General features: G+C 45.6%; 1 protein-coding gene across 4 annotated transcripts in view; it reads right to left on the reverse strand.

The window, feature by feature from the left end:
- Positions 1 to 18,789: 18,789 nt before the first annotated feature.
- The window catches only part of LOC129821904 (leucine-rich repeat and fibronectin type III domain-containing protein 1-like protein), a 129,084-nt gene continuing 123,206 nt past the window's right edge, over positions 18,790 to 24,667 (reverse strand). For all 4 annotated transcript variants that reach the window (XM_055879637.1, XM_055879635.1, XM_055879636.1 and 1 more), the window contains one exon: positions 18,790 to 19,174. The gene's annotated coding sequence lies outside the window, so the exon portion shown is untranslated. The remainder of the gene's footprint in view (positions 19,175 to 24,667) is intronic.

Consider the following 24,667-nt stretch of genomic DNA (forward strand, 5'->3'; position numbering starts at 1 on the left):
CATTCCAAGCTGTCTCTTTTGACCATAGAAAGAGATTGAGACCCCATTTCACCACTCACAGCTTATTGACATCTAGTGGAAGGCATAGGAAGTGCATGTATAGTCATAAATCTCAAGCAAAATGATAGGGAGGGCCTGGAACAGAGACTCGATTTGAGATTTTTCACTTTCTGACAGGAAGTTTGCTGCAAAATGAGTTCTGTTTTACACACAGATATAATTCAAACTGTTTTAGAAACTTGAGTGTTTTCTATCCAAAAGTAATAATAATATGCATATTGTACGAGCAAGAATAGAGTACGAGGCCGTTTAAATTGGGCACGATTTTCCCCCAAAAGTGTAAATAGCGCCCTCTATCCTCAACAGGTTTAATCATTAACGTCCTGCTGTTCGTCCACGGAATCCCTAGATTGATGGTAAATATTGATAGGTGTTCACCTTTAAAAGACTCACCAGAGCAATTCAAAACTCTGCACTTCCACTGTGACCTCACTTCATGAAGAGAAATTATTCATAATTTCTCTCTTCTTGAAGATCCATCCACAAGATGTAGGAGTTTCTTGCACTTTCAGATTAGTTTAGAGTTTGGGCTGGAAGGTGGGCAAGTAAAGGGGTGATCTTGTGGGCTTCACACCTTCATTGTCAGAGTCTAGGTGATGTGGGTAAGGCGGAGTCAGGCGCAGGACACAGAGATGAGTAATAATGGTAACTTGACTCAAAAATTATCTTCTAACAAGGAGAACGAAAATCCAGAATCACATAAACGAGACAACTGACAACAATAAACATGCACAAAACCATGATGGCTCCAGAGGGTTAAATAGGGAAATAATTAAAACAATACAATACAGTACAATACAGACAAAACAAATGGAAAAAGAAATGTAGATCGGTGGAGGCTAGAAAGCCGGTGACGTCGACCGCCGAACGCTGCCCGAACAAGGAGAGGCACCAACTTCGGCGGAAGTCGTGACAGTACCCCCCCTTGACGCGCGGCTCCAGCCGGGCGCCCACACCATCCTCGGGGACGACCCTGAGCACGAGGCGCAGGACGATCCGGGTGGAGACGGTGAAACTACTGCAGTAAGGAGGGGTCCAGGATGTCCTCCACCGGCACCCAGCATCTCTCCTCCAGACCGTACCCCTCCCACTCCACGAGGTACTGAAGGCTCCTCGCCCGACGCCTTGAGTCCATAATGGCTCGCACAGTATACGCTGGGGCCCCCTCGATGTCCAGAGGGGGTGGAGGAACCTCCCGCACCTCAGACTCCTAGAGCGGACCAGCCACCACCGGCCTGAGGAGAGACACATGGAACGAGGGGTTAATACGGTAATCAGGAGGGAGCTGTAACCTATAACAAACCTCGTTCAGTCTCCTCAGGACTTTAAATGGCCCCACAAACCGCACATCCAGCTTCCGGCAGGGCAGGCGAAGGGGAAGGTTTTGGGTCGAGAACCAAACCCGATCACCCGGTACATACACCGGGGCCTCACTGTAGTGACGGTCGGCGCTCGCCTTCTGCCGCCTGATGGCCCATTTCAGGCGCACATGGGCAGCGTCCCATGTTTCTTTCGAGCGCCGAAACCATTCGTCCACCGCAGGTGCTTCAATCTGGCTCTGATGGAACGGTGCCAGGACCGGCTGATAACCTAGTACACATTGAAAAGGAGATAGGTTAATGGCAGAGGGAGTTTTGGCCATCTCTGCCCAGGGGATGAAAGCCGCCCACTCCCCCGGCTGGTCCTGGCAATAGGACCGCAGATACCTACCCACATCCTGGTTAACTCTCTCCACCTGCCCGTTACTCTCGGGGTGAAAACCTGAGGTGAGGCTGACCGAGACCCCCAGGCGTTCCATAAACGACCTCCAGACCCTAGACTTGAACTGGGGACCCCGATCAGAAAATATATTCTCAGGCACCCCGTAGTGCCGGAAGACGTGGGTGAACAGGGCCTCCGCAGTCTGTAGAGCCGTAGGGAGACCGGGCAAAGAAAGGAAACGGCAGGACTTAGAAAACCGATCCACAACAACCAGGATCGTGGTGTTTCCCTGTGACGGAGGGAGATCCGTCACGAAATCCACCAATAGGTGTGACCACGGCCGTTGTGGAACGGGTAGGGGTTGTAATTTCCCTCTGGGCAGGTGTCTAGGTGCCTTGCACTGAGAACACACCGAGCAGGAGTAAACAAACCCTCATGTCCTTAGCTAAAGTGGGCCACCAGTACTTCCTACTAAGACAGCGCACTGTCCGACCGATGCCAGGATGACCAGAGGAGGGTAACGTGTGAGCCCAACAGATCAAACGATTGCGGACATCAGACGGAATGTACAGACGCCCAACTGGACACTGGTTGGGAGTGGGCTCTGTACGTAACGCCCGCTCGATGTCCGCGTCCACCTCCCATACCACCGGTGCCACCAGGCAAGAAGCCGGAAGTATGGGAATGGGATCCATGGACCGCTCCTCTGTGTCAAACATACGGGACAGTGCGTCTGCCTTAGCATTCTGGGAACCTGGTCTGTAGGAAATGGTGAAAACAAAATGGGTGAAAAACATGGCCCCCCTTGCCTGACAAGGGTTCAATCTCCTCGCCGCCTGGATGTACTCCAGATTGTGGTGGTCAGTCCAAATGAGGAAAGGGTGTTGAGCCTCCTCAAGCCAATGCCTCCACACCTTCAGAGCCTTGACAACAGCCAACAGCTCCCGATCACCCACATCATAGTTTTCTCCGCCGGGCTGAGCTTCTTCAAATAAAAAACACAGGGGCGGAGCTTTGGTGGCGTACCCGAGCGCTGAGACAGCACAGCTCCTATCCCAGCCTCGGACACGTCCACCTCTACTATAAATGCCAAAGAGGGATCAGGATGAGCCAGCACGGGAGCCGAGGTAAACAGAGCCTTCAGGTGACCAAAAGCCCTGTCCGCCCCCAGCTGACTACTGCAGTCGCACCGGTCCCCCCTTTAGCAAAGAGGTAATGGGAGCCACAACCCGACCAAAGCCCCGGATAAACCTCCGGTAGTAGTAGACAAACCCTAAAAACCGCTGCACCTCCTTTACCATGGTTGGAGTCGGCCAATTACGCAAGGCTGAAATGCGGTCCTTCTTCATCTCCACCCGTCGCGGACAGGCGGTACCCTAGGAAGGAGACGGACTTTTGGAAGAAAATACGTTTCTCAGCCTTGACGTACAGGTCATGCTCCAACAGTCGACCAAGCACCTTGCGCACCAGGGACACATACTCGGCGCGTGTAGCGGAGTATATTAGAATGTCATCTATATACACCACTACACCCTGCCCGTGCAGGTCCCTGAAAATCTCGTCTACAAAGGCTTGAAAGAATGATGGAGCATTCATCAACCCGTATGGCATGACAAGGTACTCATAGTGCTCAGAGGTGGTACTAAATGCCGTCTTCCACTCATCCCCCTCCCGGATACGCACCAGGTTGTAAGCGCTCCTGAGATCCCATTTTGTGAAGAACCACGCCCCGTGCAACGACTCTGTCACACTGGCTATGAGAGGCAGCGGGTAACTGTACTTCACTGTGATCGGATGTATACCTCGATAGTCAATACACAGGCGTAAACCTCCATCCTTCTTCTTCACAAGAAAGAAACTCAAGGAGGCAGGTGAAGTGGAAGGCCGAATGTATCCCTGTCCCAGAGATTCGGAGACATATGTTTCCATAGCCGCCATCTCCTCCAGTGAAAAAGGATACACGTGACTCCTGGGAAGTGCTGCGTCTACCACAGATTTATCGCACAACCCTCCGTCGATCGGATGGTAATTGAGTCGCCTTCTTTTTACAGAAGGCGAGAGCCAAATCGGCATATTCAGGGGGGATGTGAATGGTGGAGACCTGGTTTGGACTCTCCATCGTAGTTGCACCTATGGAAACACCTACACACCACCCTGAGCACTGACGTGACCATCCCTTGAGAGCCCCCTGTTTCCACGAAATAGTGGGGTCATGATCGGCCAACCAGGGACGCCCCAACACCACAGGAAACGCAGGTGAATTGATCAGAAAGAGACTAATTCTCTCCTTATGATCATCCTGCGTTATCATACATAGTGGGGCTGTGACCTCCCTGATTAGTCCCGACCCTAAAGGACGACTATCTAAGGCATGTACAGGGAAGGGCACATCAACAGGAACAATAGGGATCCCTAATCTAATTGCAAATGAATGATCAATAAAGTTCCCAGCTGCACCTGAATCTGCCCCTCCAAGTGGAATCTTGCAAATTTTCCACCCGGTTTATTGGCCCTATCTCCAAGATCCTTAGCCCCTCTGCTGTTCGTCTTCTGTTGTCCCGTACCCTCCGTATACATCCCACTTTTCATGTGTCTAGGATTAAACCTATGTCTCACAGCCCTTTGTCTCCTGTTTCCAGTCTTAGCACCAAAAGGCTCATTAACAGCTTCTACCCCCAAGCCATAAGACTGCTGAGCAATTAATCACATGGCCACCCGGACTATTTGCATTGACCCCCTCCCCCCATTGTTTCTACATTGCTGTTTCTCACTGTTTATTATCTATGCCTAGTCAATTCACCCCTACCTAAGTGTACAAATTAACCTGTTCCCCAGCTTCATTGACTTGGTACCTGTACCCCCTGTATGTATATACACTGCTCAAAAAAATAAAGGGAACACTTAAACACAATGTAACTCCAAGTCAATCACACTTCTGTGAAATCTAACTGTCCACTTAGGAAGCAACACTGATTGACAATAAATTTCACATGCTGTTGTGTAAATGGAATAGACAAAAGGTGGAAATTATAGGCAATTAGCAAGACACCCCCAAAAAAGGAGTAATTCTGCAGGTGGTGACCACAGACCACTTCTCAGTTCCTATGCTTCCTGGCTGATGTTTTGGTCACTTTTGAATGCTGGCGGTGCTCTCACTCTAGTGGTAGCATGAGACGGAGTCTACAACCCACACAAGTGGCTCAGGTAGTGCAGTTCATCCAGGATGGCACATCAATGCGAGCTGTGGCAAAAAGGTTTGCTGTGTCTGTCAGCGTAGTGTCCAGAGCATGGAGGCGCTACCAGGAGACAGGCCAGTACATCAGGAGACGTGGAGGAGGCCGTAGGAGGGCAACAACCCAGCAGCAGGACCGCTACCTCCGCCTTTGTGTAAGGAGGTGCACTGCCAGCGCCCTGCAAAATGACCTCCAGCAGGCCACAAATGTGCATGTGTCTGCTCAAACAGTCAGAAACAGACTCCATGAGGGTGGTATGAGGGCCGACGTCCACAGGTGGGGGTTGTGCTTACAGCCCAACACCGTGCAGGACGTTTGACGTTTGGCATTTGCCAGAGAACACCAAGATTGGCAAATTCGCCACTGGCGCCCTGTGCTCTTCACAGATGAAAGCAGGTTCACACTGAGCACATGAGCACATGTGACAGACGTGACAGAGTCTGGAGACGCTGTGGAGAACGTTCTGCTGCCTGCAACATCCTCCAGCATGACCGGTTTGGCGATGGGTCAGTCATGGTGTGGGGTGGCATTTCTTTGTGGGGCCGCACAGCCCTCCATGTGCTCGCCAGAGGTAGCCTGACTGCCATTAGGTACCGAGATGAGATCCTCAGACCCCTTGTGAGACCATATGCTGACACATGCACATTTGTGGCCTGCTGGAGGTCATTTTGCAGGGCGCTGGCAGTGCACCTCCTTGCACAAAGGCGGAGGTAGCGGTCCTGCTGCTGGGTTGTTGCCCTCCTACGGCCTCCTCCACGTCTCCTGATGTACTGGCCTGTCTCCTGGTAGCGCCTCCATGCTCTGGACACTACGCTGACAGACACAGCAAACCTTTTTGCCACAGCTCGCATTGATGTGCCATCCTGGATGAACTGCACTACCTGAGCCACTTGTGTGGGTTGTAGACTCCGTCTCATGCTACCACTAGAGTGAGAGCACCGCCAGCATTCAAAAGTGACCAAAACATCAGCCAGGAAGCATAGGAACTGAGAAGTGGTCTGTGGTCACCACCTGCAGAATCACTCCTTTTTGGGGGGGTGTCTTGCTAATTGCCTATAATTTCCACCTTTTGTCTATTCCATTTGCACAACAGCATGTGAAATTTATTGTCAATCAGTGTTGCTTCCTAAGTGGACAGTTAGATTTCACAGAAGTGTGATTGACTTGGAGTTACATTGTGTTTAAGTGTTCCCTTTATTTTTTTGAGCAGTGTATATATATATATATTTATTTATTTATTTTACTTTAGTTTATTTAGTAAATCTTTTCTTAACTCTATTTCTTTAACTGCATTGTTATTGGCTTGTACCTAAGCATTTCACGGTAAGGTCTACACCTGTTGTATTCGGCGCATGTGACAAATAAAGTTTGATTTGATGCTGAAAGGGATATTCAATGTCTGCTTAATTATTTGTTACCCATCTACCAATAGGTGCCGTTATTTGAGAGACAATGGAAAACGTCCCTGGTCTTTGTGGTTGAATCTGTGTTCGAAATGCACTGCTCGACTGTTGGGTACAGAGATAGGGTAGTCATTCAAAAATCCTGTTAAACACTATTACTACACACAGTGAGTCCATGCAACTTGTGACTTGTTAAGCACATTTTTACTCCTGCACTTTTTTTAGGCTTGTCATAACAAAGGAGTTGAATACTTCAAGATATTTTAGCATTTCGTTTTTAATTAATTTGTTTTGTGTAGGCCAGTGATACAAAATCTCAATTTAATCCATTTTTAAATTCAGGGTGTACCACAGCAACATGTGGAAAGCATCAAGTGGTGTGAATACATTCTGAAGGCACTGTAAGTACACTGAATATAAATGCAACATTGAACAGTTTGAAAGATTTTACTGAGTTATATTTCATATAGGAAATCAGTCCATTTAAATAAATTATTTAGGCCCTAATCTATGGATTTCACATGACTGGGCAAAGGCCCCCCCCACTTGGGAGCCAGGCCGATTCATTCAGAATGAACTTTTCCACACAACAGAAATACCCCCTCAGATGATCCCGCAGATGAAGAAGTCGAATATGGAGATCCTGGGCTGGCGTGGTTACACATGGTCTGCAATTGTAAGGCCGGTTGGACGTACTGCTATATTCTCTAAAACGATATTGGAGACGGCTTAATGTAGAGAAATTAACATTACATTCTCTGGCAACAGCTCTGGTGGACATTTCTGCTATCAGCATGCCAATTGCATGCTTCCACAAAACTTGAGACACCTGTAACATCTCTCGACAGAAGGCATGGAGCAAAGCGCAGCGTGGTAAGTGTTAATGTTATTTTATTCCTTAGAAACACTCGAACAAAATAACAAACTGAAAAACTGAAACAGTTCTGTCAGGTGAAGACACTTAACAGAAACTAACTACCCACAAAACACAGGTGGGAAAAAGGCTGCCTAAGTATGATTCCCAATCAGAGACAACGATAGACAGCTGCCTCTGATTGGGAACCACACTCTGCCAAAAACAAAGAAACAGAAAACTTAGAAATAAAGAAACTAGAATGCCCACCCTAGTCACACCCTGGCCTAACCAAAATAGAGAATAAAAGCCTCTCTATGGCCAGGGCATGACAACACCTGTGGTATTGTGTTGTGTGATAAAACTGCGCATTTTAGAGTGGCCTTTTATTGTCCCCAGCACAATGTACTGATCATGCTGCTTTATCAGCTTCTTGATATGCCACACCTGTCAGGTGGATGGATTTTCTTGGCAAAGGAGAAATGCTCACTAACAGGGATGTGAACAAAGTTATGCTAAACATTTTGGAGAAATAAGCATTTTTTTCGTACGGAACATTTGTGGGATCTTGTATTTCAGCTCATGGAACATGGGACCAACACTTTACATGTTGTGTTTATATTTTTGTTCAGTATAGATGCAAAAATTGCATTTCAGCCTGTGATGTCTGACCTTAACAGGCCTGTTCTTCATTTGGCTCCTCAGAATATTGTAACTCTCACTACACTAAACATCCCCTTCTCACCGTTGACAATTTCTCAACAATTGGTTAATTTCACAAAGAACCTCATTCTTCAACTCAGGAGTTACAGCATCTAACATCCTTGAACACTTCATAGACTTTTTCCATTAGAAATAAAACGAAACAATCTCCTAAAATGGGACACGAGAGAGGCTGATAGTGTTTCAGAGGTTTGCCAAGGTCCTTAACAAGGAGGTTTAACTGTGTGGAAATTACATGGCCCATTTTTATGCCAACCAATCCACTCTACCTTCAAGGCCCAGTTTCACTGAGAAGGAATCCAGGAAATAACTTGTTTTGAAAAAGCTTTGGGGGATGTTGTGTGAGCAGTGAATTTGGTGACAATATGATAAAGGTTTAACTTGAAGATAGCCATGAACCTTTTCACACTTCAGTTCCAAATATCTCGAACGGTCGCCCCAGCTTGAGTTTTTTTTATGTGCGTGATGTCAGAATGCTCTCACTGTTCCAAAATGTGATTGTTACGCAACAGGGCAGTTAACTCACGCTGCCCTCAAACCATGGCACGCTGCCTGCTAATTATCTACAGTACAGGCTATGTTTAAACTTTTCAATATCATATTCTTTCCATAACAAGTTTTATTTTCTGACAACAGTTTGAATTGAGGTGTGTTCCGCCTCCTTATTAATTCACATAGAAGTATCCTATTTCACTGTTGCAGACAATTTATGTTTGAGGCCTTACTGAGCAGGACAAACTTTTCTCTTCGATGAGAGCCCAAGCACAAACGTTTTCCTCCTTGGCACATTTTCCGGCTGGCTCTCACATTGCCTTCACTACTAATAATAACTTTGTACATTCCTATCGAAGTATGTGCCTTTTTACGCGATCATTATAGTTTCTCTATATCGTGTTGTCTTTTCTAGTGTAGCACAGCATATGTATGTATGTATGTATGTATGTGTGCATGTATGTACAGTGCCTTCGGAAAAGTACTCAGACCACTTGACTTTTTCCACATTTGGTTAGGTTACAGCCATATTCTAAAATGTATTAAATAAATAAAAATCCTTAGCAATCTGTACACCATAACCCATAATGACCAAATATATATTTTTTGAAATGTTTGCAAATGTATTAAAAATAAAAAACAGAAATACCTTATTTACATAACTATTCAGACCCTTTGATATGAGAGTCGACATTGAGCTCAGGTGCATCCAAGTTCCATTTATCATCCGTGAGATGTTTCGACAACTTGATTGGAGTCCACCTGCGGTAAATTCCATTAATTGGACAGGATTTGGAAAGGCACACACCTGTCTATATACGGTCCCACAGTTGACAGTGCATGTCAGAGCAAAAACCAAGCTATGAGGTAGAAGGAATGGTCCGTAGAGCTCCGAGACAGGATTGTGTCAAGGCACACATCTGGGGAAGGGTACGAAAACATGTCTGCAGCATTGAAGGTCCCCAAGAACACAGTGGCCTGCTTCTTAAGTTTGGAACCACCAAGATCCTTCCTAGAGCTGCCCGCCCAGCCAAACTGAGCAATCGGGGGAGAAGGGCCTTGGTTAGGCAGATGACAAAGAACCCAATGGTCACTCTGACAGAGCTCTAGAGTTCCTGTGTGGAGATGGGAGAACCTTCCAGAAGGAGTGGCCAGACGGAAGCCACTCCTTAGTAAAAGGCACATGACATCCTGCTTGGAGTTTCCCAAAAAGCATTTAAAGACTCAGACCATGAGAAACAAGATTCTCTGGTCTGATGAAACCAAGATTGAACTCTTTCACCTGAATGTCAAGAATCAATTCTGGAGGAAACCTGGCACATTCCCTACGGTGAAGCGTGGTGGTGACAGCATCATGCTGTGGGATGTTTTTCAGCGGCAGGGACTGGGAGACTAGTCAGGATCAAGGCAAAGATGAACAGAGCAAAGTACAGGAGAGATCCTTGAGGAAAACCTGCTCCAGTGCGCTCAGGACCTCAAAATGGTGTGAAGGACAACAACCCTAAGCACACAGCTAAGACAATGCAGGAATGGCTTCGGGACAAGTCTCATCATGTCCTTGAGTGGCCCAGCCAGAGCCCGAACTTCAACCGGATCAAACATCTCTGGAGAGACCAGAAAATAGCTCTGCAGCAACCTGACAGAGCTTGACAGGATCTGTTGGGAAGAATGGGAGAAACTCCCCAAATACAGGTGTGCTAAACTTGTTGTGTCATACCCAAGAAGACTTGAGGCTGTAATCGCTTCCAAAGGTGCTTCAACAAAGTACTGAGTTAAAGGTCTGAATACTTACACTACAGTTCAAAAGTTTGAGGTCACTAAGAAATGTCATTGTATTTGAAAGAAAAGCAAATTTGTTGTCCATTTAAAATAATATCAAATTGGTCAGAAATACAGTGAAGACATTTTTTATGTTGTAAATGGCTATTGAGCCAGTAATCGAACCCACAAATGCTGATGCTCCAGATACTCAACTAGTCTAAAGAAGGACAGTTTTATTGCTTCTTTAATCAGTACAACAGTTTTCAGCTGTGCTAACATAATTGCAAAAGGGTTTTCTAATGATCAGTTAGCCTTTTAAAATTATAAACTTGGATTAGCTAACACAACAGGAGGGATGGATGCTGATAATGGGCCTCTGTACGCCTATGTAGATTTTCCTTAAAAATTCAGCTGTTTCCAACATTAACAATGTGTACAAGGTATTTCTGATCAATTTGACGTTATTTTAGTGGACAAAAAATGTGCTTTTCTTTCAAAAACAAGGACATTTCTAAGTGACCCCAAACGTTTGAACGGTAGTGTATGAAAATTTGATATTTCAGTTTCATATTTTTTTAATAAATTATCCCCCCCCAAAAATCCTGTTTTTGCTTTGTCATTATGGGGTATCGTGTTTAGATTGCTGAGGGAAAAAACATTTCAATACATTTTTGAATAAGGCTGTAACCGAACAAAATGTTGAAAAAGTCAAGGGTTCTGAATACTTTCCGAAGGCACTGTATGTATGGAGCACAATGTATTTACGGTTTTATTCACATTTCAAGTGCTGGTGACAAATCATGCATTCCAATTCTTGCATAGATTGTAATGGACACACGTGTGTAAAATACTTTCTTGAAAGTTGTACTGATTATAATGAGCTAATGATAAGCTAATTGCCGGCTATACGTGGTGCCATGTTTGTTGACATCATACAATGCATTCTGGTTGTCACGGTCTGTCAGACCAAAGATGTTTTAACAAAACGAGGTGAAGGGCTGGATCACCTCATTGGTGCAGTCACCCGTGACGTGAGACAATGTAAAAAGTAATTGCTATTACCTAATTCATATGGTTTCTGCCAGCCGAGCGTTAGATAAAAATGACCACCTGTGTTAAGTCACTCTTTCCTCAGTTAGCGCTACAACTAATGCAGCCTACATTTTCCAGTTTGGATGAGAATTGTGTTATGCTGTAGCTACTTCTGTGAATGACTGAACATTGCATGCAAGCAAAAACGGCTCACATTGTGGACATAACGTTGTGAAGACTGTGTTTGTGCAAAATGAGAAAAAACTGTTGCGGCCAGCTCAAACACTGACTCTTGCATTAATCGTAAATGGATGTTCTGAAGTCTTCTAATCACACTGGTTCGAGCGTACGCTGCATGGACCACCGAAGAACGATCACACCTGCGTGTCCGTACGGTACCAGTCAAAAGTTTGGAAACACCTACTCATTCAAGGGTTTTTCTTTATTTTTGATATTTTCCACATTTTATAATAATAGTGAAGATATCACAACTATGAAATAACACACATGGAATCATGTAGTAAGCAAAAAATTGTTAAACAAAACATATTTTATATTTGAGACTCTTCAAAGTAGCCACCCTTTGCCTTGATGGCATTCTCTCAACCAGCTTCACCTGAAATGCTTTTCCAAAAGTCTTGAAGGATTTCCCAAATGTGCTCACGTTTTGGCTGCTTTTCCTTCACTCTGCGGTCCAACTCATCCAAAACCATCTCAAATGGGTTGAGGTTGGGTAATTGTGGAAGCCAGGTCATCTGATGCAGCCCCATCACTCTCCTTCTTGGTCAAATAGCCCTTACACAGCCTGGAGGTGTGTTTTGGGTCATTGTCCTGTTGAAAACCAATTATAGTCCCAATAAGCGCAAACCAGATGGGATGGAGTATCGCTGCAGAATGCTGTGGTAGTCATGCTTAAGTGTGCTTTGAATTCTAAATAAATCACAGTGTCTCCAGCAAAGCACCCCCACACCATCACACCTCCTCCTCCATGATTCACAGTGGGAACTACACATGCAGAGAGCATCCGTTCACCTACTCTGTGTCTCACAAAGACTCAGCGGTTGGAACCAAAAATCTCAAATTTGGACTCATCAGACCTAAGGACAGATTTTCACCGGTCTAATGACCATTGTTTGTGTTTCTTGGCCCAAACAAGTCTCTTCTTCTTATTGGTGTCTTTTACTTGTGGATTCTTTGCAGCAATTTGACCATAAAGTCCTGATTCACGCAGTCTCCTCTGAACAGTTGATGTTGAGACCTGTCTCTTACTTGAAGTCTGAAGCATTTATTTGGGCTGCAATTTCTGAGGCTGGTAACTCTAATGAACTTATGCTCTACAGCAGAGGTTACGCTGGGTCTTCCTTTCCTATGGTGGTCCTCATGAGAGACAGTTTCATCATAGTGCTTGATGGATTTTGCGACTGCACTTAAAGAAACTTTACATTTTATTTTCCGGATATAATGACCTTCGTGTTTTAATTAAACTAATGATAGACTGTCATTTCTCTTTGCTTATTCGAGCTGTTCTTGCAAAAATATGGACTTGGTCTTTTACCAAATAGGGCCACCTTTTGCATACCACCCCTACCTTGTCACAACACAACTGATTGTCTCCAATGCATTAAGAAGAAAAGAAATTCCACAAATGTTCCTTTAACAAGGCACACCTGTTAATGGAAATGGATTCCAGGTGACTCTCTCATGTATCTGGTTGAGAGAATGCCAAGAGTGTGCAAATCTGCCATCAAGGCAAAGGTTGGCTACTTTGAAGATTCTCAAATATACAATATATTTTGATTTGTTGAACACTTTTTGGTAACTACATGATACCATATGTGTTATTTCATAGTGTTGATGTCTTCACTGTTACTCTACAATGTAGAAAATAGTAAAAATAAACAAAAACCCTTGAATGAGTAGGTGTGTCCAAACTTTTGACTGGTACTATATGTGTCAAGGGGTTTTAAGGAATCATTTCTTGTCCCAATCTGTATAAAGAATAACTTATAGTACAACATAAATATCTAGCTCACGCAGTCAGCACCAATGTTGAGTAGAGCCAGTAATTGTGGAAGCCAGGTCATCTATAGCTACAGTTGAAGTCGGACGCTTACATACATCTTAGCCAAATACATTTAAACTCAGTTTTTCACAATTCCTGACATTTCGTCCTTGTCACGTTCCTGACCTATTTATGTTAGTTTTTGTGTGTTAGTTGGTCAGGACGTGAGGTTGGGTGGGCATTCTATGTTATCTGTTTCTATGTTGGTTTCGGTTTGCCTGGTATGGCTCTTGATTAGAGGCAGGTGGTTTGCGTTTGCCTCTAATTAAGAGTCATATTTAGGTAGGGCATTCTCACTGTTTGTTTGTGGGTGATTGTCTCCTGTGTCCGTATGTTATGTTCGTACCACATAGGACTGTAGCGTTTGTTTGTTTCGTTTCGTTTCGATGTCGTCTGTTTCCTGTACGTAAGTTTATGTTTAGTTATGTAAGTTTATGTTCAGGTTGCGTCAACGTCGTTTTGTTATTTTGTAAGCTTGTTAAAGTGTTTTGTTTCGTTTCGTGTTGCCATCATATTTTATAATAAAGATGGCTTATTTCCCTAAGCCTGCGTTTTGGTCTGAAGATCCTTCTCTCCTCACCTCTTCCGAGGATGAGGAGAGCGTCACCCGTTACAGAATCACCCACCAACACGCTAGGACCAAGCGGCAAGGGAAAACGAAACGGAGTAAGGGACAGGAGAGAAAGGAGCAATGGACATGGGACGATGTCTTGGATGGAAAGGGTTGCTACACTTGGGAGGAGATCCTGGCTGGGAGGGATCGCCTCCCATGGGAACAGGTGGAGGCATTGAGGAGAGCAGAGGCTACCTGGGAGAGGAACCGGAGCTATGAGGGAACGCGTCTGGCACGGAAGCCGAAAAAGCCCGTAAGTAATTCCCAAAAATTTCTTGGGGGGGGGCTAGGAGATAGTGGGCCAAGGGCAGGTAGGAGACCTGCGCCCACTTCCCAGGCTTACCGTGGAGAGCGGGAGTACGGGCAGGCGCCGTGTTACGCAGTAGAGCGCACGGTGTCTCCTGTACGAGTGCATAGCCCAGTGCGGGTTATTCCACCTCCCCGCACTGGGAGGGCTAGATTGGGTATTGAGCCAGGTGTCATGAGGCCGGCTCAACGCGTCTGGTCTCCAGTGCGTCTCCTCGGGCCGGCATACATGGCACCTGCCTTACGCATGGTTTCCCCGGTTCGCCTACATAGCCCGGTGCGGGTTATTCCACCTCCCCGCACTGGTCGGGCAACCGGGAGTATTCAACCAGGTAAGGTTGGGCAAGCTCAATGCTCAAGAGTGCCAGTACGCCTCCACGGTCCGGTATTTCCGGCACCACCTCCCCGCCCCAGCCTAGTACCTACAGTGTATACACTACGCACTAGGCTACCAGTGCGTATCCTGAGCCCTGTTCCTCCTCCACGCACTCTCCCTGTAGTGCGTGTATCTAGCCCGGTGCCTCCAGTTCCGGCCCCACGCACTAAGCTACCAGTGCGTCTCCAGAGCCCTGTACACACTGTATATTCTCCCCCTACTAATCCTGATGTGCTTGTCCTCAGCCCGGCGTCACCAGTGCCGGTACCACGCATCAGGGATAGAGTAGGCTTTGAGAATACAGTGTGCCCTGTCCCTGCTCCCCGCACTAGTAGGAAGGTGCTTATCATTAGCACGGTGCCTCCAGTTCCGGCACCACGCACCAGGTCTACAGTGCGCCATATCCGGCCAGAGCCATCCGTCTCCCCAGCGCCATCTGAGCCATCCGTCTCCCCAGCGCCATCTGAGCCATCCGTCTCCCCAGCGCCATCTGAGCCATCCGTCTCCCCAGCGCCATCTGAGCCATCCGTCTCCCCAGCGCCGTCTGAGCCATCCGTCTGCCAGGAGCCTGCAAAGCCGCCCGTCTGCCATGAGCCTGCAAAGCCGCCCGTCTGCCATGAGCCTACAGAGCCGTAAGCCAGACAGGAGCCGCTAGAGCCATCAGCCAGACAGGAGCCGCTAGAGCCGTCAGCCAGACAGGATCTGCCAGAGCCGCCAACCAGACAGGATCTGCCAGAGCCGCCAACCAGACAGGATCTGCCAGAGCCGCCAACCAGACAGGATCTGCCAGAGCCGCCAACCAGACAGGATCTGCCAGAGCCGCCAACCAGACAGGATCTGCCAGAGCCGCCAGCGAGCCATGAGCAGCCAGAGCCGTCAGAGAGCCATGAGCAGCCAGAGCCGTCAGAGAGCAATGAGCAGCCAGAGCCGTCAGAGCGCCATGAGCAGCCAGAGCCGTCAGAGCGCCATGAGCAGCCAGAGCCGTCAGAGCGCCATGAGCAGCCAGAGCCGTCAGAGCGCCATGAGCAGCCAGAGCCGTCAGAGCGCCATGAGCGTCGAGAGCCGTCAGCCTGCCATGAGCGTCGAGAGCCGTCAGCCTGCCATGAGCGTCGAGAGCCGTCAGCCTGCCATGAGCATAGAGAGCCGTCAGCCTGCCATGAGCGTCGAGAGCCGTCAGCCAGCCATGAGCATCGAGATTCGTCAGTCAGCCATGAGCTGTCCTTCAGCCTGAAAAGGCTGGATACCCAGAACTGCCCATCAGTCCAGAGCTGTCTCTCTGTCCGGAGCTGCCTTTCAGTCCGGAGTTGCCCCTCTATCCTAATCTCCCTCTCTATCTTCATCTATCTCTATATTCTTATCTATCCCTCTATCTTGATTTATCTCTCTGTCCCGGTGTTATCCTTATTAAATATATTATTAAGAGAATTGTGTGGGGGAAAAAAGAGGGTGGACATTCTTGGAGGGAGGAAGTTAGGATGGATTATGGTGGGGTGGGAACCGCGCCCGGAGCCTGAGCCACCACCGTGGTTAGATGCCCACCCAGACCCTCCCCTAGACTTTGTGCTGGTGCGTCCGGAGTTCGCACCTTGTGGGGGGGGGTACTGTCACGTTCCTGACCTATTTATGTTAGTTTTTGTGTGTTAGTTGGTCAGGACGTGAGGTTGGGTGGGCATTCTATGTTATCTGTTTCTATGTTGGTTTCGGTTTGCCTGGTATGGCTCTTGATTAGAGGCAGGTGGTTTGCGTTTGCCTCTAATTAAGAGTCATATTTAGGTAGGGCATTCTCACTGTTTGTTTGTGGGTGATTGTCTCCTGTGTCCGTATGTTATGTTCGTACCACATAGGACTGTAGCGTTTGTTTGTTTCGTTTCGTTTCGATGTCGTCTGTTTCCTGTACGTAAGTTTATGTTTAGTTATGTAAGTTTATGTTCAGGTTGCGTCAACGTCGTTTTGTTATTTTGTAAGCTTGTTAAAGTGTTTTGTTTCGTGTTGCCATCATATTTTATAATAAAGATGGCTTATTTCCCTAAGCCTGCGTTTTGGTCTGAAGATCCTTCTCTCCTCACCTCTTCCGAGGATGAGGAGAGCGTCACCCGTTACAGTCCTATTAAAAATGCCCTGTCTTAGGTCAGTTAGGATCACCACTTTATTTTAAGAATGTGAAATGTCAGAATAATAGTAGAGAATGATTTATTTCAGCTTTTATTTCTTTCATCACATTCCTAGTGGTTCAGAAGTTTACATACACTCAATAAGTATTTGGTAGCATTGCCCTTAAATTGTTTAACTTGGGTCAAACGTTTCGGGTAGCCTTCCACAAGCTTCCCACAATAAGTTGGGTGAATGTTGGCCCATTCCTCCTGACAGAGCTGGTGTAACTGAGTCAGGTTTGTAGGCCTCCTTGCTCGCACACACTTTTTCAGTTCTCTTTCGCACCAAAGTATGTTCATCTCTAGGAGACAGAACGCATCTCCTTCCTTAGCGGTATGACGGCTGCGTGGTCCCATGGTGTTTATACTTGCGTACTATTGTTTGTACAGATGCATGTGGTACCTTCAGGCGCTTGGAAATTGCTCCCAGGTATGAACCAGACTTGTGGAGGTCTACAAGTATTCTTCTGAGGTTTTGGCTGATTTCTTTTGATTTACCCATGATGTCAAGCAGAGGCACTGAGTTTGAAGGTAGGCCTTGAAATAGATCCACAGGTACACCTCCAATTGACTCAAATGATGTCAATTAGCCAATCAGAAGATTCTAAAGCCATGACATAATTTTCTGGAATTTTCCAAGCTGTTTAAAGGCACAGTCAACTTAGTGTATGTAAACTTCTGACCCACTGGAATTGTGATAAAGGGAATTATAAGTAAAATAATCTGTCTGGAAACAATTGTTGGAAAAATGACTTGCGTAATGCTCAAAGTAGATATCTTAACCGACTGGCCAAAACTATAGTTTGTCAACAAGAAATTTGGGGAATGTTTAAAAAATGAGTTTTAATGACTCCAACTGTAGGTATGCTGCCGAGTGTAACATCACTTTCAAGAATGAAATGTACCGTTTCACAGACGGACTTCTCCAGTTAGCTGAGAAGTGCAGATTTCCTCTATGACCATTGCCAACATTTGCAGAAGTGAACATGACAAAAGTACTGTTATTGACCCAAAAAATGAATTACTCAAGAAATCCAATAGACAAGGCCTTTTACCATCACTTCTGTCTCACATTCCATCGACTGGAAACCAGTACTGTCTGTGGGCGGGGGGGGGGAATAAATTGTAAAATATAGGGTGTATACGAAAGAGTCCAAAAGAGGGTTTCCTGACTGAAATACGTATAGGGTGACATTTACAAACTCACTTTAACTCACAGAGTGACTGATGTTAACATTTAATTTCTTCTGGGAACATCTGCACCTCAATGTTCCCCTGTATTAATGACAGTGAAATCATTCGATCTCTTGCCATGAGGAAATAGTGATGATTACTCCATTTTATGATGTATGTAATAACAGCAAACTGATGATTTAGCACAATGGCAAACAGTCATTACTCTCATGGCACACATCTCCCAGCAAGCCTTTAGGAGGACTTTGGGATAGCTATAAACAGCCATGAAAGCCAGGCTTTAGCACTTTCAATAAGACATCCAACTCACGCAAAGCATTCCGTTGGTTAAATGCCTGACCTGGATCAGATTCACTGCACCAGATGGTGAAAACCACCACAAGAGATTCTGTGCAAATTGCAGTGTTGAAATTCATGTCGGCTTTGAGGGTCAGGGGGAAAAACATAAAAAGAAGTCAGTGGAATTGAGTTGGCAGAATTTAAAGCCTACTAGGTGGGGGAGAGAGACTAACTCTGATGCTGAATATCTCTATATGGGGAAGGCTGTAGGACAGGTGGGGTAATATATAAAGGGCTGGACGCTATGGGATGATTCAAACCTAATTTATTTTTACTTCTGGGATCCCTTTCTCCCTCTAACGTAATTTGGATTGACTGCTATTGTGCTACAACCACCAGGTAACACGTTGTTGGCTTTGTGGTGCCATGAAGCAGAGACAGGTGAGGCGGGGATAGGGTGTGGGTGTAGAGTACTAGATTTGTATTGGGGGAATACAAGAGGGGAGAAGTAGGTGTAACAGATGGTAAATCATCAGCCACAAACAGGCCAGTTAGTCTCTAGGGAATGAATCCACTTTTATATTTTATTAGAAAAATTTCACACACCATAAAAATTACATGTACAAAACTATAAGATTTGGAATTGCGTTATGTACAGATACAAAAGATAAAGCCAAATAAAAAGTGACGGAGAACACAGAAGAAGGTGAGTCCCCAGGACTGAGCGTTTTGTCAGTCTGCCTGTTTGATTCCGTTCTCACTGGGTTCGGCTCAAAGGTGAAAAAAAAAACGCAACACAGGGTGATGAAGACCATGGTGACGAAGAGGTGGTGGTGATGCACAGACATGCGGTTCAGTTTGCTTAGTTCCTGTTAGTTATTCCTCCTTTATATCCTTCTGTCCTCGGAGTCCGGATGGGGTAAACTCGGCCCATACCTGCAGAGAGAAGAGAGAGACAGCGAAATCAGTGAGGAATATGTTCTATTTTGCCCTTTCATCCGTTTACGATTGACCACACATACAAGTCCACTTAATCCAGGTTGATCATTGAAAGGGCTTCATGAAGATCAGCCAACATTGTAGCCCCTGAAGTATGTTGATGATACTGTTTCTCCTTGACCAGGGTTCGAGTCATTGAATCCCTGCCAAACTAAGGCTTTATTTCATGAAACAGAGAACATTCAAACATTCCCATAATGACAATAGACCAAAGTACATCAGTTGAATAACCTGTGTGTCTAATACAAACACAGGAAGCTTCACAAACACTGGCAGCCATACGACCACCGTGCTTGGACAATGCCCTCTGTTTGGATCCGTGTCCTGCTCTACTGCTGTTTGATGCAAATGTAAATGACTGGCAGCCTCCCTCACAGCACTGGCCAAACGGTGGCTGGCCTGCCTACGTGGCCATGAAACGAAACAGGATTATAAAACAACAACGCTGTGCCATTAAACAGCCATTGAAGTGAACAGATGCTTTTCCAGTATAGTGCAAGATTACATTTGGGACTCCTCGGCCTTAGACTCATCCTCAATGTCTCACGCACTGTCCACAGAAGAGTGATAGGAGCTGAGCCGGTCAGCTCAGACAGCCCAGCCCTCACGGTAGCCTGACTAAGCCTCCCTCGGGTTGGGCATATCATGGCTCTGGATGCATGGCAGGTGGTGAGCTGAACACAAGCCTGGCAGACATTTTTAAATATAATACTTCGGCTTACATCTACATATGGAACTAGGCACGTTGACAAATGGTGCTGGATATGGGCTCTCTGGTGGACATGTATGGCACCTGGATATAGCTGACTAGCTGGCACTGCAGGTGGTTTGTATTGGAGAGGAGAAGAGGCTGAACAGGTGCAAGAGCTACAACGATGGATGCCATTTTGGAAATGCTGATCCCTTGTGTCAAGCTAACATGTTTGACGCTGAAAGCCCTGAGTGGACCGAGGCCTATAAAGTGGAGGAGTTGAGAGGGTACTTATTTTTGCTTCTCAGTTGGCTGAATGTACTAGCATGATGTTTATGTCAAAGAAACACAACTGCATGAAAGTGTTTTTGGGCACTTTATGCTGACTTCACAAGGCAGAAATAGATTGTCCATTCGAAAACATAAGGGCCATTAGTCCTTCACCACAACCCATTCAAACAAACAATTTGCTTTTCAATAGCAAAGTGTACTGTAACACGTGACTTGAACAAAATACATTCTACAGTCACATTCAATACATGTTCAGGACTAGTCTATAGCGGGTATTATCCAATGAAAAATGTATTGCTTTAAGAGTGATGTAATCTGCTCCAGGATCTTTGTGACCATGGGCGTTCTCTGCCTCTCCCTCCCAGCGTGGGAGCATTGATAAATTCAGCTAGCGTCTACACAAAGCAGAACCTGCCCATCTGTACTACTGTCTTGTTGGCACAGCAGGAGAGTCTCTCTTAAAGCACAACCACATATTATGAAGCGCTTGGATGCAGCAAAAGTGCAGAAATATATAGTCCTGTATTTCCTTAACCACTTTAAAAGTTTACCTATCAAACCGAGTACAGGAGACCTATTTGTACACTGAACTATAGCATCATACTGTAGCTTTCTTTCCATTAGATCTGCCACCTTCTGCAAACCATTCATGGTGTTGCATGACACACGGTCTCTAGAAACGCTATTGACAGCGATTGTATGTGAAATAGCTTCATTTACAGCGATTTACAAACAAAGCATGTTTCATCGTGCTGAGTATGCACTATTGAGCTAAATAGGTGATCTTCTCCACCATCCAGGAGAAAGGATATTGGACCAGCATTGCTGTCTCAGGGTCACGGCATGGCGGCACTCCTGTCCTGAGAAAGTGTATTCCATGGAGGGGTCAGTGCGATACACATTGTCCGACTCTTATTTTGCAACGCTGATTATGATTCCCATCATCACATATCGACTATGCAATTAAATGTGGCCTGAGCAGCAGAAATCAATTGGGACCGGCTGTACTATGGAGTGAACACCTCCCCCGGGGCAATCACCCAATCATCATCTGATATGAATCACCTCAGTGTGTCTGCCACACAAATCTCTCTCCGAACGGCATCCACTGCGATCCTCTGCCGGCCAACCCATAAACTGTTCAGGGGGAGACCGTAATTTATTCTCCATACCAACTTTCATCATCTCACCTTTTTACATGGGATGTTGTTATTGCTGTTTCACATTGTCTGACGGGAGGGCGAGTGATAACATCAACAGTATTTTGCCCTTGGTTTTAGGTCTGCCTCTTAGTCACCAGAACCGGCAACGTCTGTTTTAATAAAACCATAACTCTGGTATTGTGAATCTCAGTAGCCTCCTCTGCATTTGCCCTGCTCAGAAGAACATGATAAAGTGACAAAGTGAAAACAAATAGAGCCTACAACCTAATGTCCCCTGCCGCCTCGGTTCTGCCCCATGATATCTGAGTCGAACATCATTCTGTCTCCCCAAAAACAACAACAAAGAACTTGTTTGCATAATGTCTGCATAGTGATGCCATAGTTGAGCTTTCAGACAGTTCAGCACATACCATTTAGCTCACTGTTCTTGACTTCCATTCGTGGGGAGAACTCTGTGATCTCACTCAAAACAGCCTGTTTATTGATGCCAGGGACCTGTGATCATCAGGCGCCATGCCGCTGCTGATACATTGGGTAACATGCTCATCGCTGCGTCATCAGCATGGAGCAATGATTAGCCACGTAGCTATTCTCTAATTGGCAGAGAAATGAGGCTGGAGACTTGACAAAACATAATGCTAAGTGTGGGAGGATTGGAAGATGGGCGCCATCAAGCCATCATTGATTTCTCCAAGGCCTATTTTAGTAAAATGTTGATAGCAATCTAAAACTAGTTGTGATCTCAATCCGTGAGGAATTTTGATTGTTGTTGTGATAATTTTTTGTTGTTGTCTCCAGAGCAATAAGGATCATAGAACACGTAGCTAGAAAATACAACTTTAAGGAGAGGCAGAAAAACGGCAACCCCTAACTCAATTCTGTTCTCACTCAATACAAACGCGAAGAGACAAGAATGGAATTGCCACTCGGTATACAAACATATTTTTCTGGGCGCAGACGGGCTGTGTGACAAAAAGAAACAGAATCAATGCCTTTGCCATTGTTTGGAATTAGTGCGGAGTTTAAATTGAGCTGCAGTGCGCCCCGAGGCCCAGTGCCTCACACACACAGAAAGCAGAAACTACGGCCTCGATCAAAGCAAACACACAGCAACAGCAATAAAGAAAGCTGCAAAATTAGCAAAATAAATTCCTCTGCTGACATTTGCCGGCCTCTTGGTACAGTAGTAATTAATTACATTTGGCAGTGGTTGTGATATGTAAGCATCATCTGCTTTTTGTTTGTGTGGTCTTTTTTTTGTAGGATGGACTCTTGTGTAAATCTGAGAGGCATGATGTTCTCACAAAACACACACACACACACATGCATGTAGGAAAACACACACAGCCCGCCTCTACATCTCCCTTGCTTGAATAGCAAACACTAACTACGAAATTACACCAGCAGCAGGGTTACGATCCTTTTACAGTGGTTCTGTTTTCCAATCCTCATGTTATTTTGTGAGACAGAATATTCACGACACCAGGCTCTTTGAACACACACATCTATCTTCGCCTCATCTCATCTCTTTCAAGTCTAACCTGAAACCAGTCTAATTTCTCAAACTCCTGCTTGATGGTGAGATATGGGTTGATCAATAGTGATTTCATGGCCCAGGCCTTGGCGCTGACGGCCGACTGAGCCTTTCCATTTGTCCCTGTCCACTCGAGGAATGGTGAGGGCTAAGAAGAATGGGGTCCCCTAAATTCACACATCACTACACCTCAACCCTCTCCACATTAATATCCAACAAAGAACACAAAACAAAAGCACCTGTCCACCCGCCACTGACATTTTATTAATCAGACAGGCACAACATTAGTTTTCTGATAAAATATATTAAGGGTGAGTTTACTCTCAACTATCAAAGGCTAAAGCCATCCGAGTGAGAGCATGATGAAACTATTTGTTAGGACATACAGCGATGCTCCAGAACTGTCCTGCTCATTTTAGCCTCCCTTCTCGACACGCTTCTGTGCTCTCAGATGTTAGCAGGTAAAAGAAAGACTTCACAGGGGAATTGATGGCAAGGTTAACGTCGGAGGCGAGAACTAGCTGCTATTATCAATTATGCATACCTCCCTTGCTTGGTTTCAGGAAGTCGATACGTAATAGCAGAGGCCCTTTTACTGCAACATCCCTCCTCTCCATCACACGATAGGGCCAGATCACTGTGTAATCACTTTGTTGTACAAAATTGTAGAAGTGCCATCACAGAGACACAAGCCTGTCTGAACACACGGTGGGCGAGGGTAAGAAATCAACTTCAATGAGTTGTGGGATCAAACGTTAATGGGATTCATCTGTGTTTGACTGTACAATGGTATACTATGACCACTGCAGTGATCTAAGATAACATAGACCTAAGCTATGACAAGATGGCTGGATAAATCTCTAGAAAGCACAGTCCTATGTTTGATGTGAGAATAAGCAAGTATGATCTCGTAAGGCGTCCCGGAAATGACCAACCACATGCATGTCCTTCAAGAAACGTATTTATTGACTTAAGTAAACAAAACGTTTCGAGTCAGCAAAGCCAAACACAAAAAGCACACCATTACCCTAATGAACACAGCCATAGCTGCACTCAGCATGGAACTCTACTTGTTGGTTTACTGAACATGCTACGGTAAAGCTGGGCTTGTGGCTGTCTAGATCTCTGCTGTTAGTTGTTGTTTTCAATCTTACCTGCAACCTGCCCTTCTGGAACTGCGAGGAGTAACAGCATAACCTACGTTGCTACCATGACAAAGACCAAAGCTGGCGGGAGTGCTGTTGAGGACAGCGGTGTCTTTCTATCACAGGTGAAGGATCTTTTAAACAAACAAACAAACAAATATATATAGTGCTACAAGCAGTTTTTACAACAACAACAAAACAGCTTCAAGTGTTTTGTCCAAACACCGGTGGAGTCAACTAATAAAATCATGGACTTGATCAGAGAGGTCCAGGATCTGAAGAACAGTTTGCAGTTCTCCCAGGGTCAGCTCGGTGAGTTTAAACAGGAGAACGGCAAGATGACAACAATCTGTAAGTCATTGAGAGATGACATCAGTTCTGTGTGTGAATCATGATAACAATGACAGAGAAATCAGATTATCTCGAGGGACAATCAAGGCGTATAAACATGGTTATGGACAGAAATGCAGAATCTCCACATGAGACCTGGATGAAGTCTAAGGACAATGTGAGGGAAATTCTCTGAGAAACTGAATATGGACCACAGGAAGATTGAGGTCCAGGTGACAGGCTCAGGCCGATAGTGGTCAAGTTCCTGAAGTTCAA

This window comes from Salvelinus fontinalis, chromosome 24, assembly GCF_029448725.1.
Source record: "Salvelinus fontinalis isolate EN_2023a chromosome 24, ASM2944872v1, whole genome shotgun sequence".
Classification (NCBI taxonomy): Eukaryota; Metazoa; Chordata; class Actinopteri; order Salmoniformes; family Salmonidae; genus Salvelinus; species Salvelinus fontinalis.